Source organism: Crocodylus siamensis, chromosome 2, assembly GCF_052110815.1.
Source record: "Crocodylus siamensis isolate JL-2025a chromosome 2, ASM5211081v1, whole genome shotgun sequence".
Classification (NCBI taxonomy): Eukaryota; Metazoa; Chordata; order Crocodylia; family Crocodylidae; genus Crocodylus; species Crocodylus siamensis.
In genome coordinates, this window is record NC_143396.1 from 137,008,997 (window position 1) to 137,020,801 (window position 11,805).

The 11,805-nt window shown below is 45.7% G+C and overlaps 1 long non-coding RNA gene across 1 annotated transcript in view; it reads right to left on the reverse strand.

Annotated features, from left to right (window-relative positions):
- LOC149870811 (uncharacterized) overlaps positions 1-452 on the reverse strand; it is a 49,303-nt gene extending 48,851 nt beyond the window's left edge. Inside the window, exon 1 of the long non-coding RNA XR_016440497.1 lies at positions 330-452. This is a non-coding gene — a long non-coding RNA (uncharacterized LOC149870811). The remainder of the gene's footprint in view (positions 1-329) is intronic.
- Positions 453-11,805: the final 11,353 nt, after the last annotated feature.

Consider the following 11,805-nt stretch of genomic DNA (forward strand, 5'->3'; position numbering starts at 1 on the left):
GCACTTTCCCTTCATGAGCCAGCTATATTCAGATCCCTACACACTGGTAAGCACATCTGAGTTTCAAACTTTTCAGGTCCTCCACAGTCTGCTGTCAGCCTGATGTGAAAACACAGACAAGGAGGCCAGTTAGGTTCTTTTCCTACCAAAAGTGTTCCTCCCACAATACATTTTTGCTAATGTTTTATTCAATCCAGCAATAGGAGTGACCACTTCTGCCTTTGGAAGCCTATTGTGTAGGTTTAAAATTCAGAGCCACAAAGCTTCCCCAGAGATTTACCTCCCAGCCCTGCATATCCCCTAAGAAGACCCTCCCCTGAATGTCTTACCTTTGGAGATAGGAATTGACTTTGAAAGACAGCGGTGTATGCATGCCCTGTCCTCCTTCTGGCAGCCATCTGATGGATGTGTCAACCCCAACCCCAACATGCCCCTCTGCTCCTGAAGAGATTGGCATGCTCCCTTCAGCTAAGACAGCACAAGAGCACTCCAAGGAATCTGCACATCCCAGCTCCTCAGGGTGCTGTGCCTGCTCCTCTCACTCTTTGCATGCAGTGCCCTGCGGTGGCCGCACATGGAGATGCTGCCTGAAGAAAGCTCCCTTCCCCTCAGCCCCTTGAATGACTGAGGCCTTGTTTGTTGTGGTTGTCATGGAAGCAGTCCTCTATGACTGACTTGCAAAACAAATACATGGAAAACCTGACAAGCATATTTCAGCCAGAAGAAGTACAGAGCTGAAAGAATGAAAACCCTCTCTGTGTGGGTAGGTACTATTTGAGCTCTACTCCTCTAAAGTGAAGTCAGAGTTTAAGGTCAGGCTGCTGGGCCTAACGAATGGAGGGTGTCGAGGAAGCTGAATGCCGGGTACATGCTGCTATGGGTATGTTAGAGCAAAGACAGCAGCAGCACACTCCCACGGAAGATGGAGGCTTGGGTCTCATTGGACAGCTGTTCCGCCAACAGCACCTGGAATCACATTTTGGACCGTGACTAGGAACTAACACAAGTTCCTAAAGTGTGCAGGAAGGAAACAATAGCTGAAGGGGAGGATCAGATTGCTGACATGTCTGAAGGGAATCACTGCCCTTAGTATTAGGGAAAATTAACTTTTCCCTGAACAAGGGTGCTGGTCACCTGAAGCAGACGTAGCTCCATCCAAAGTCAGTAGATTTATACCAGAGTTGAACATGACCCCAGCACGTGGTTTGCAATGCAATGTGCCTGGCTGGATCCTCCTTTCCTTCACATCATTGTGAGGTGGGTGCGCCGCCCTGGCTTTGCTCGTATGAATGAAAGCAGGGTTGGGCTGCATGGTCACAGGGAAGAGTGAGAGGCCATGAGGTGCAGGCCAAGAGAGGCAAAGTTCTCACAGTGTATGGAGGTGAGCAGTTTCCCCCCTCAAAAGTGCTTGTGCTGGGCCCTATGCTGTTTAACATATTCATAAATGGTTTAGAAAGGCAAGTAAATCGTGAGGTGGCCAAGTGGGCAGGTGACACCAAATTATTCAGGATGGTGAAAACCAAAGCTGCCTTTGAAGAACTGCCAAAGGATCTTGCAGAACTGAGTGAACTGGCAACAAATGCCAGATGAAATTCAGTGCTTATGAGTGCAAAGAGATGCACACGGAGAAAAACAACTTAGGATACCCATACACAGCCATGATCCAGAAAGGGATCTTGGAGTTGTTGTAGATAGTGTTCTAAAAACTTAAGCCTAGTGTTCAGCAGCTGTCAAAAAGGCTATCAGATGCTAAGAACTATTAAGAAGGGAATTGAAAATGAAACAGAAAATGCTGTTATTCCACTGTATAAATCCATGGTATGCTTACACCTTGAATACTGGCCCTCACACTTCCAGAAGGCAATAATGGAACTAGAAAAGGTACAGAGAAGGGCAGCAAGGATGATCAAGGCATGAAGGGGCTTTAGTATGAGAGGTCACTAAACAGGTTAGGATTTTTCAGCTGAGAGAAAAAGACTGCAAGGAAATATGATTAAGTTCTATCAAATAATGAATAGCATGGAGAAAGTAAATAGGGATTTACTATTTACCACCTCTCATGATACTAGAAATAATGGACATAGAAAGAAATTAATATCCAGCAGATTTAAAACATACCCAATTTAGTGCTTTTTCATGCACTGCGTATTTAACTTGTGGAACTCGTTACCACAAAATGATGCAGATGCCAACAGTGTGACCAGGTTCAAAAGAGGAGTAAGCAAACTCATGCAGGTTAGGTCCATTGGTGGGTATTAAACATTATAGTTATGGGTGCAAGAGCGACCAGGGACAGATCATTCTGATCAGGCCCTGCCTAAATACTCTTCCCCTTAGCAAGCACTCTTTGTCACTGTAAGATATAGTGAGCTAAATGGCTTTGCGGTCTGCCTCAGTATGGCATCTCTTACATTCTAAAATAAGTACCTAGTCAACTCTCAATCCACTTCAGCATTGAGCAGAGTAGTAGGGTGCCTCCCATAGAACTGTGAGGACCAGTTCAGCATGGTACCCAACCAGTCCCAGACCTAGGCCACACATTCATGTCCCTTAACTTAATGAAACTGGCCCTGCAAGAGACCCCAAGGAAGTCCTAGTGACCCTCCAGTATTTGAAGTACTTGACAGCAAATTTACAATAGGTAAGACAAAAATGGGCCACCTGTGTTGTTCCATGGTCCCATCCGGGGACTGGCATAGTCTACACACAGGGGATTCCCAGTTCACTGAGCATGCTTATTGCCTCAGCCTCCAGTCATCTGGATTCTCTGCTCCACTGAATAACATTGCTGGAGATTTATCTAGTACCAGTGGAACCCAGTTGGGGTAAGCTAACAATAAGCTTCAGATCCAATCAGCATCCTCAGGTTTGGGAACCTACAGCTAGATTTCTAGATCCCTACTGCACAGTAAATAAGGCTAATGCATGGTTTTCTATTAGCTGTAAATGCAGTTAGTAGATTAACTACACATTAGCTACTGCACAGTACTGCTCATTTAGATATCTGTCCCCTCCCCAACAGCTCTTTCCTAGTCCCTGCCTCAATCTGATGATCCGTTATACAAGGCTGAGAAACAGCTTTGGGGAGGGGACACTTTCCCAGCCCCATGCCCTGATCTGCTGATTAGGGCATGGGGCTGGGAAACATCTGCCCTGGAGTGAGACAACTCTCCCTGCCCCTCCCAACCCCACCTCCCCTCCCTGCCCAGGCCTGATCTCAGTGCCCCCTGCCAGCTCAGGGCTGGCACACAAGGAAGCCTGGAGCTGAATTGTTCCTATCAGAAGCAAATTTGCTCCTGACAGGCATATGTGTAGATGTACTCCCAGGGAAATCTTATTGTGCAGTATTTTACTGCACTGTAAGCTTACAGTGGGTTAATCGCATGTGTAGATGTGACCACTGTGAGGTCTTTTCTAGCCCTACTTTCCTATGATCCTATTTGCAACATCAGTCCCACTAGTACCTGCCACTCTATCCATTGAAGGCAATTGAAAACAACCTGCCTTTGCCTGAACACGCACAAATACAGGCATACCTCATTTTATTGTGCTTCACTTTATTGCACTTCGCAGATATTGCGCTTTTACAAATTGAAGGTTTGTGGCAACCCTGTGTCGAGCAAGTCTATCGGCGCCATTTGGCTTAGATGATGGTTAGCATTTTTTAGCAATAAAGTATTTTTTAATTAAGGTATGTACATTGTTTTTAGACATAATGCTATTGCACACTTAATAGACTACAGTATAGTGTAAACATAACTGTTATATGCACTGGGAAACCAAAAAATGCATGTGACTCGCTTTATTGCGATATTCGCTTTATTGCGGTGGTCTGGAACCGAACCCGCAATATCTCTGAGGTATGCCTGTAACACCTCAGAACTACAATCTTCTAAACTAATGGCTTTTGGGACCATCCTAATGATGGGACTGCCCTGTGCAATGTAAACTCCATTGCAAAGCTCCAATGTAAGGAATAAGCAGAGCGGAGGAAGAGTGCACCACTATTAGGAATTCAAACTCCCTATATTCCATGCAGGAAGGTGCTCATTCTAGTGGCAGAGCTAAGATTAATGTGGGAAGATGTTTATCCATGGCAAGTTTGGCAAATTCCCCCTCGTGTGACTGGTCTGACAAGGACAAAATGGCAGCTACCAAATAGATACTTCTTTCTTTTTTTTTGTGACCACATGCAGCTGAAGTTAATGGGATTGGTCTGCCCTGCACTGAAGCCATTCCAGTGCAGTTCATTCTGTATAGCCATTATGGTGAATAAGGGGTGTGTTTATTTACATTTAAGCAGACAAGGTGAAACACGGATAGTAAAGTTAAGTTCCCACTAAATGGATCACTTATATGCTAGTTGTGCTTGTTCACTGCAAGAACAAGGGCTGTTGTATTAGCAACTCGGGAATAGCTGAGCTCACAAACACTTTGGATAACAGCAGTACATGCTTGCTGGAACTATGCGCGCGCGCGCACACACACACACACACACACACTTCCTCAAACCAGGAGACAGAGTCACTATTCCAACCCCAAAGGGGAATTGTGCTTCCTATTTCACTCAGACAGATCTCATCCCTGTGACAGGCAGACTGCAAAGTATTTGGTTCAGGGTTGCCAACTCTCAAGACTTTATGCTGAATCGTTTTTCTTAGAACCCGAGCTCCTGGAGCCAGAGGACTGTGTGAGAGTTTTGGGTTTCTTTTTTACAGCCAATAAGTAACTGGTCCATGTAATTGTGGAGAAAAGCTGGAAGATGAGACTCCCTAAAGGCTCTCACACTCTAAAACACATCAGCAGACCCCAAATTTGTTATTTTCAAAAGCTTCATGATTGGAAACTGCATGAAGGCTTGGGGTTGGAGAGCCACAGCAATGACCAGGAAGGCTGGGCACAGTGTGAGGCACACAGATCAACATGGCTGGTGGTGATGTGGAGGGCTGGTGAGAAACTCTGCACAGAGCAAGCAGCTGTCAGCAGAACACATGGGCCTTCATACTCAGAACTCATCGATTGGGCTTTTATCACTGGGTGAATGGAAAGGAGGGGAGGCTTTCTCCACAGGTTTCTCTTCTCCTTCCGAGTTTGTGGTGCATAAAAGCCTTTGATCTTCCTCCTCCTACCTCCTCATGAAAGATTTGCTCTAATTCTAAGGGATGTCTTATAGCATGTGCCATTGAGGAATTAAGATGAAAGGATCACCCTGGTCCCTCTAGGGCCTTGAATTCTGCATCTCTAAATGGGGTCAATACCTGGCTGGGAGTTTTACAACCCTCCCAGCAGCCAAGGAGTGGCAGTGGTGCCTGATGGGAGGAAAACAATTCCCTTAGTAGTTTCGCCTTCCTCTGTCCTTCTACAGGGAGATCTACCTTTCTACTGATCCCTCTTCACCCAGAAAGCAGAGACAGAAAGGAGGGGCCGCTGTTGCTTCCAGAATCCAGGTGGACAGTGTGGCCTTATCTTGTGGTGTCCTTAAAGAAGGGTGGGTGGGAGCAGGAGAGCTGTACCTTTACACAGCTACACAACCACACACATACATACACAACCTCCATGGTCCCCTAAAACACTCATTTATTTCCTTCTCCATGTTCCCTGTCCCACGCCATGTTCCATCACCCAAGGTGACACGATGTCACCTCACCATATGACAACATATGTACTCATGGTGACATTCAACCACTGGAAAGCAGCATGGTCCTCAGTCAGCCATGTTCAGGTCCTTCACTATTTAATGTTTCTGGGCTAAGTTCTCAGTCTAGCATGAGTAACCAACACACTCACAGAGCCATTTAATATTGTTTACCAGTACATTCAGAATGGACTGGCTTGTCATCCCCACAGGCCTGGGGACCTTCTGCAGAGCTGGCCTCACCCTTCCTATGCACAGGGGTCTAGGCCACTTGGAGCTGTGATGTGCTCAATGGGCAGGGAACATTTTGCTCCGTGTACACTTCTGAGCTGGTTGGGGATGCTTATGGGGATACACAGACTTGGGGTCAATCCAGCTCAGGAACAAGTGATGCTGGCAGGGAAAATAGTGTCCTGATAAACTTGTGAGGGGGAGAAGCATACTCTGTATTTGGGTCTGGCCATCTTGCATTATGGGGGGTAGAGTGACTGCTGGCAGCTGGTTACCTCCACTGACCAAACCTCTTCAGAGCTAGCTGTGCCCAGGTGGCTTCCAGTCTGGGTTACTGTGATGGGCTGAGTGAGAAATTCAGCTGGGATCATTCCTTCAACTATAAAAAAGAAGCAAGCAGTTTGCACATGGAGTTCTCCCAGCCTAGAATCCATTGAAAATAATTGCAGGCTAACCCTGGAGTAAGCTCTTTAAGGGTCTGTATGTGGTATTAGTGCAACACAGCCTTGGAATTAACTTCCCTGACTCTTGGGGAGGGTTCAGAATATAAAGCCATTATGAACTGCTCTTCAAGTGTCTAAGCTGTGGAGACCAGCCATTTGCCAGTGGCTGTGAACTCAGTAGGTGTCACTGGAGGCATTCAGAATAAACAGCTTGCAAAGGGAAAAGCACGAGGGAGGCATGGATTGGAAAGGCCAGCAGTTTAGAAGACACAGCAGAGCATACATGATTCCAAGGATGGGAAAAGTTCATAAGGGAGATGCAGCTACAAACTGAAGTCTGCACCTTCCATAAACACAACATGTGAAGGACGATGTTAGAATAGTAAGAAATGTCATTTGCACCAACTTTAGCAATCATGTCCACACTGACAACTTGTAGATGGATCTACTGATCTACTCGGACCTGATCTCCTTCTGTCCACAGTAAAATGTCACTAACTCTGACATCTTGTTATATTAAGCCATCCACTTAAAGTTCAACTTTCCAATGAGAGCTCCCAAGCTTTCACCACAAATGCTCCCTTTTTCCTCCTCTCTCAGCTACTGCGGACAGCATCACCTCCAATCCATTATATGGTTGTCATCTTTGACTTGGCTACCATTTCAGGTCTTCACATCCAAGCTGTGTCAAAATCCCACTAATTCTTTCTGGAGAATATCTCCAAAATGCAACGCCTTCTGTACTCCCACAAAATATCATAACATCCTCTTATCTGGCCTCAACAAACGAAGCTTTGCCCTGCTTACATCCATCTAAATGCTGCTGCAAAGATTGTTTCCTTAGCTTGTTTATTCAGTCACCAGCCTTCCCTTTCCCCTTTTCCATTTCTTTCCTGTTTTACATTTCAAGTAACTTGCTTTCAATTTCAAAGGCCTTCCTGGCAGGTCCCCATATTACCCATCCTTTTTAATAGGCAATCATAACTTGAGTCCTGCCAGCAACACCAACTGTCATCAAAGTTTCTTTTTCAAACATGCACATCCATGTTTTCTGCCCCCCACACCTGCTAAACAATATCTGGAAAATGAATATCTGCAAAGTTACCTCACTGTCCTCAATATTCTCTGTTTTTGTGATGCCTACAAAGAAAACCTAACAATTGCAAGAGGTATCTGGAGTGCTATGATCACTGTATTTCATGCTGTTTGTAATCATCCCTGCTACCTTGCACTCCCTGTCTGCCTGTTGTACCCCCTTGTTATCCCTCAAAGTCTTTGAGTTAGGGACAGTCCTCCCACTGCCTGGGCAGCACACACTACAATGGGCTAGACATCCTCTCAGCTACCACCGTGCAAGCAAGAGTTTCATAGCTGTCATGGCTGGAAGGGACCTATTAGATAATTGAGTCTGACCCCCTGCCCTGGGCAGGAATGAGTGCTGGAGTCAGATGAACCCAGCCAGGTGTCTGTCCAATCTCATTTTAAAATACCTCCAAGGAAGGGGACGGTACCACCTCCCTTGGAAGCATATTCCATATTTTGGCAACCCTCACTGTAAATAATTTTTTCCTGATGTCCAATCTGAATTTGCTCTCTTCCAGTTTGTGGCCATTATTTCTAGTTACCCCAACAGGTGCCCTGGTAAACATCATATCCCCTATTTCTAGCTGTCTCCCCCCTGATGAGTTTGTGGGCAGCCACGAGATCACCTCTCAGCCTCCTCTTGTGGAGGCTGAAGTGGTTCAGGTCTCCCAGTCGGTTCACATAGGGTTTTTTCTGTAGGCCTTTAACCAGACAAGTGGCCCTCCTCTGAACCCTCTCCAGGCCATCCACATCCCTCCTGAAGTGCGGTGCCCAAAACTGGATGCAGTACTCTAGCTGCAACCTGACCAGTGCTGCATAGAGGGGAAGTATCCCCTCCCTAGACCTGCTTGTGATGCACCTACTTATGCAAGAAAGGGTGCAGTTAGCTACTTATTACCTCGTCATATTGGTGCCTCATGTTCATTTTGGAGTCGACTACAACTTCAAGATCCCTTTCCGCAGTTGTGCTACTTAGAGTGATACCTCCCAGGCTGTAGGAGTGTTGATGATTCTTCCTCCCCAGGTGCACACATGACATTTATCCTTGTTAAACTGCATCCTATTCTGTTCAGCCCATTTCCCCAGCCTGTCCAAATCAGCCTGGATTTGCTCCCTGCTGTCTAGTTTGTGTACCTCCGCCCCATAGTTTGGTGTCATCAGCAAACTTGGACAGGGTGTTTTCTACTCCCTTGTCCAAGTCACTGTTGAAGATATTGAATAGTACCAGTCCTAGGACCCAGGACAGAGCCCTGATGGACTCTGCTGCCAACATTTCTCCAGGCAGATCTGCCTGCTATGAACCCATGCTGATTGCCCCTTAGAGTTATTTTACCCACTGGTCCCCCATAAATGTGATCCTTAACAATTTTCTCAAAGATCTTGCCAAGGACAGAGATGTGACTAACTAGCCTATAGTTACCTGGTTCCTCCTTCCTCCCCTCCTTGAAAATAGGGACCTTTTCCAATTTTCTGGGACCTGTCCTGAGCACCACGAGTGCTCAAACAGTAGTCCCAGCAGCTCCACTTTGACTCCAGCTAATTCCCTAAGTACCCTAGGATGAAGATCATCAGGGTCTGTTGACTTAAATACAGTTTCATTAGGGTTATGAGCACAAGCACTGAAAAATGCCAGATTTAAGGTTAAGAGCCTAGGACTGGGCCTTTGAATCTAGACCCCTATGTTTGCAGGTACTCATTAATTAAACAAAGGCATTCCCAAGAGTGTCATCACAAACTCTCTCTCACAACCATCAGCAATAAAATTTGAAATGCCAGCATCACCCTATAACACCCTAGAGGTACAAGGAAGGGCACTGTCAACGCTTTGTCACTACAGTGACAGGGAAGTGATTGGTTAATAGACATCCTAGGAGAAAAGGGCCATGCCCCACACTGCAGAGGAAGACTCCATGGTCTGTGCCAATCTGACCTAAGGGAAAAATTCCTTCCAGCCCCCAAATTTGGTGACTGGTACAATCTTGAGTACAAGAACAAAAATCTCTTGCCAGGAACATCTGGGATTTCTAAACAGCAGCAGGAGCATCAGTGCTCCTCAGAAAAAGCAAAGCCAAAACAAAAACAGCCTTAGCACTGGTCAACATCCCAATGCCCTTGTGCCTCCCAGGAAGGTGGAAAACACCCAGAAACTAGTAGCATCCATGAGGGGAAAATAATTCCTTTTTAGCTCCATCAGTCAACCAGCAAAGCCCTGAGTTATATGATTGCTGGTCACTTTCTATCCCACCTTTATATGCCAAACTGGGGACCTTGGCACATGACAGTACACCATACCCATTAACCAGTAAGCCAGAGCTCCCACATTCTCCATGTTTGCAGGTATTGGATAACTTGGTAGTATGCAAAGAAACAGCATGTGTTTCAATATAGCCAAATGTTAAGTCATCCATCTAGGAATAAAGAATATAGGCTACACTTAGATGGGGGAACTTTGCACTAAGAAGCAATGACTGAAAAACATTTAAGTGTCCTGGGTACAGTCTGTTGAACATGAGTTTCTAGTGTGGTGCTGTACCCAAAAGGGCTGACACATTCTTTGGCTGTTTAAACCAGTGGAGGTTGGATGAGAACTGGGAGGTTCTCTTACCCCTGTGTTGGGGAGCGAGGGGACCGCTGCTGAAATACCAGGCTAGTTCTGTTGCCCATATTTCAAGAAGAGTGTTGATAAATCAGACAGTGTTTAAAGATAATTGTGAGAAAGACTGTAAGACTGAAGTATCTGCCTTAGATTGAAAGGCTCCAGAGGCTCAGTCTGTTCCGTTTATCAAGGAGAAGTTTGAGGGGTGATCTGATAGTACAGGCCATAAGTACTTCCATGCAGAACAAAAATTTGATAATTGAAGGCCTTCAAACTACAGCAGCCAAAGGTATAACAAGATCCAGCAACTAGAAATTGAAGCCAGACAAACTGAAACTAAAAGGAGGGAGCGCATTTTAACAGAGCAGGCAATTAGCTGTTGAAACAACTTGCCAAGAGCTGTGGTAGATTCTTCATCACTAAACATTTTTAAAGTTGGATTTTTTTTCCTAAAAGCTGTGCTCTAGCTCAAGCAGAAATGAATTCAGGGCAGTCCATTAGCCTGAGTCATCCAAGAGGCCAGACCAGATAATTATAGAAATCCCTTCTAATCTTGTAATCTGTGAATTCTGGTCCCTTGTATGTCTCTGAGAATTCAGATAGCAAAGAAACCTAATGGTTGCATGTTGGAAAGACTGGTGTGACAAGAGACCTTAACACCATTCAGAGAAGGCAGTTACAATTCTTTGGACATGTGATTAGAGAAGTAGGGATTTTCCTTAAAAGATAATCATTTAAGGATGTGCAAAAGGAAGGAGGAGGAGAGGATAATGAGGAGAGAGTGGAGAAAAGTTATAGAGGAGTGGATGGAACTGGGGATCACTCAGGCAAGACAAATAGCAAGGGACAGACAACTGTGGAGAGATCTGGTTTATGTTGCCCACAGCCACCAAATCAAGGATGGTTGAATAATGATAATAATAATAATAATAATAATAATATGCATGTCCATTCTCATTCAGTTGATAAGAGGAGTGTTGGTTACTTTCCCATGGGCTCTTGCCCCAGTTAGTACACAGGATGGATCCATCTGGGGATGGATTTGTGTTGTGTGACGAACTAAGCTGTGGATCTTTTCCCCACAGAACTGCCCACCATGGACTCCCACTGTCTCAAGGGCTTTTAGGGCATATTTAGCCACCTTCAAAGAGCTCCATTAGGGAGCTGACCATGGTGCTAGAGCAGAAGGGCCAAACCTTTCCGGACTGGATCTGGATATGCTCATTCAAGAGGGTCAAGGGGCCACAAGCAGTGCTTTGGAGCTGATCCTGTGCTCTGTCCCATCTTGTTATAGCAGCTAAATAGTGTGAATGGAGCAAAACCCCCATACAGATCACCTGCAGGGAATTCCCTTATTGAGAGCAAAGGCATAGAGACAAAATATTCTGCTACCTTCCCTTTCTCCATCCCCCAACCTCCTTTCTCCATCCCCCAACCCCATGCCATGTGCAATGGGCATATTAGGGCTGGTAAAGTTAAAGAAGATCCCAGGCTCTATAGCTTGGACTGGGGTATGGAATCAAGAAGCCATAACTAGCTATTGATTCTCATATCCTTTCTCCAGTTTCCTAGGGGACTGCCTGGTGCATGTGAGACATCTTTCACTAGGCCTTCTCCAAAACTCAGAGAAAGTTGAGCTATGACCTCACTCTCCCTGAGGCTCCCATCACTGGGCCAATCCAGCCATTAAGCCACCTCCTCTTGAAGCTTCTCCCTCTGCTACCCTGTCTACCACAGAAAGCTGGCTTGCCCTTGTGCCAGAGCAGCAGATTCCACAGGGGCAGCATGGTCATGGGATATTACTTGGAGTTTCTGTG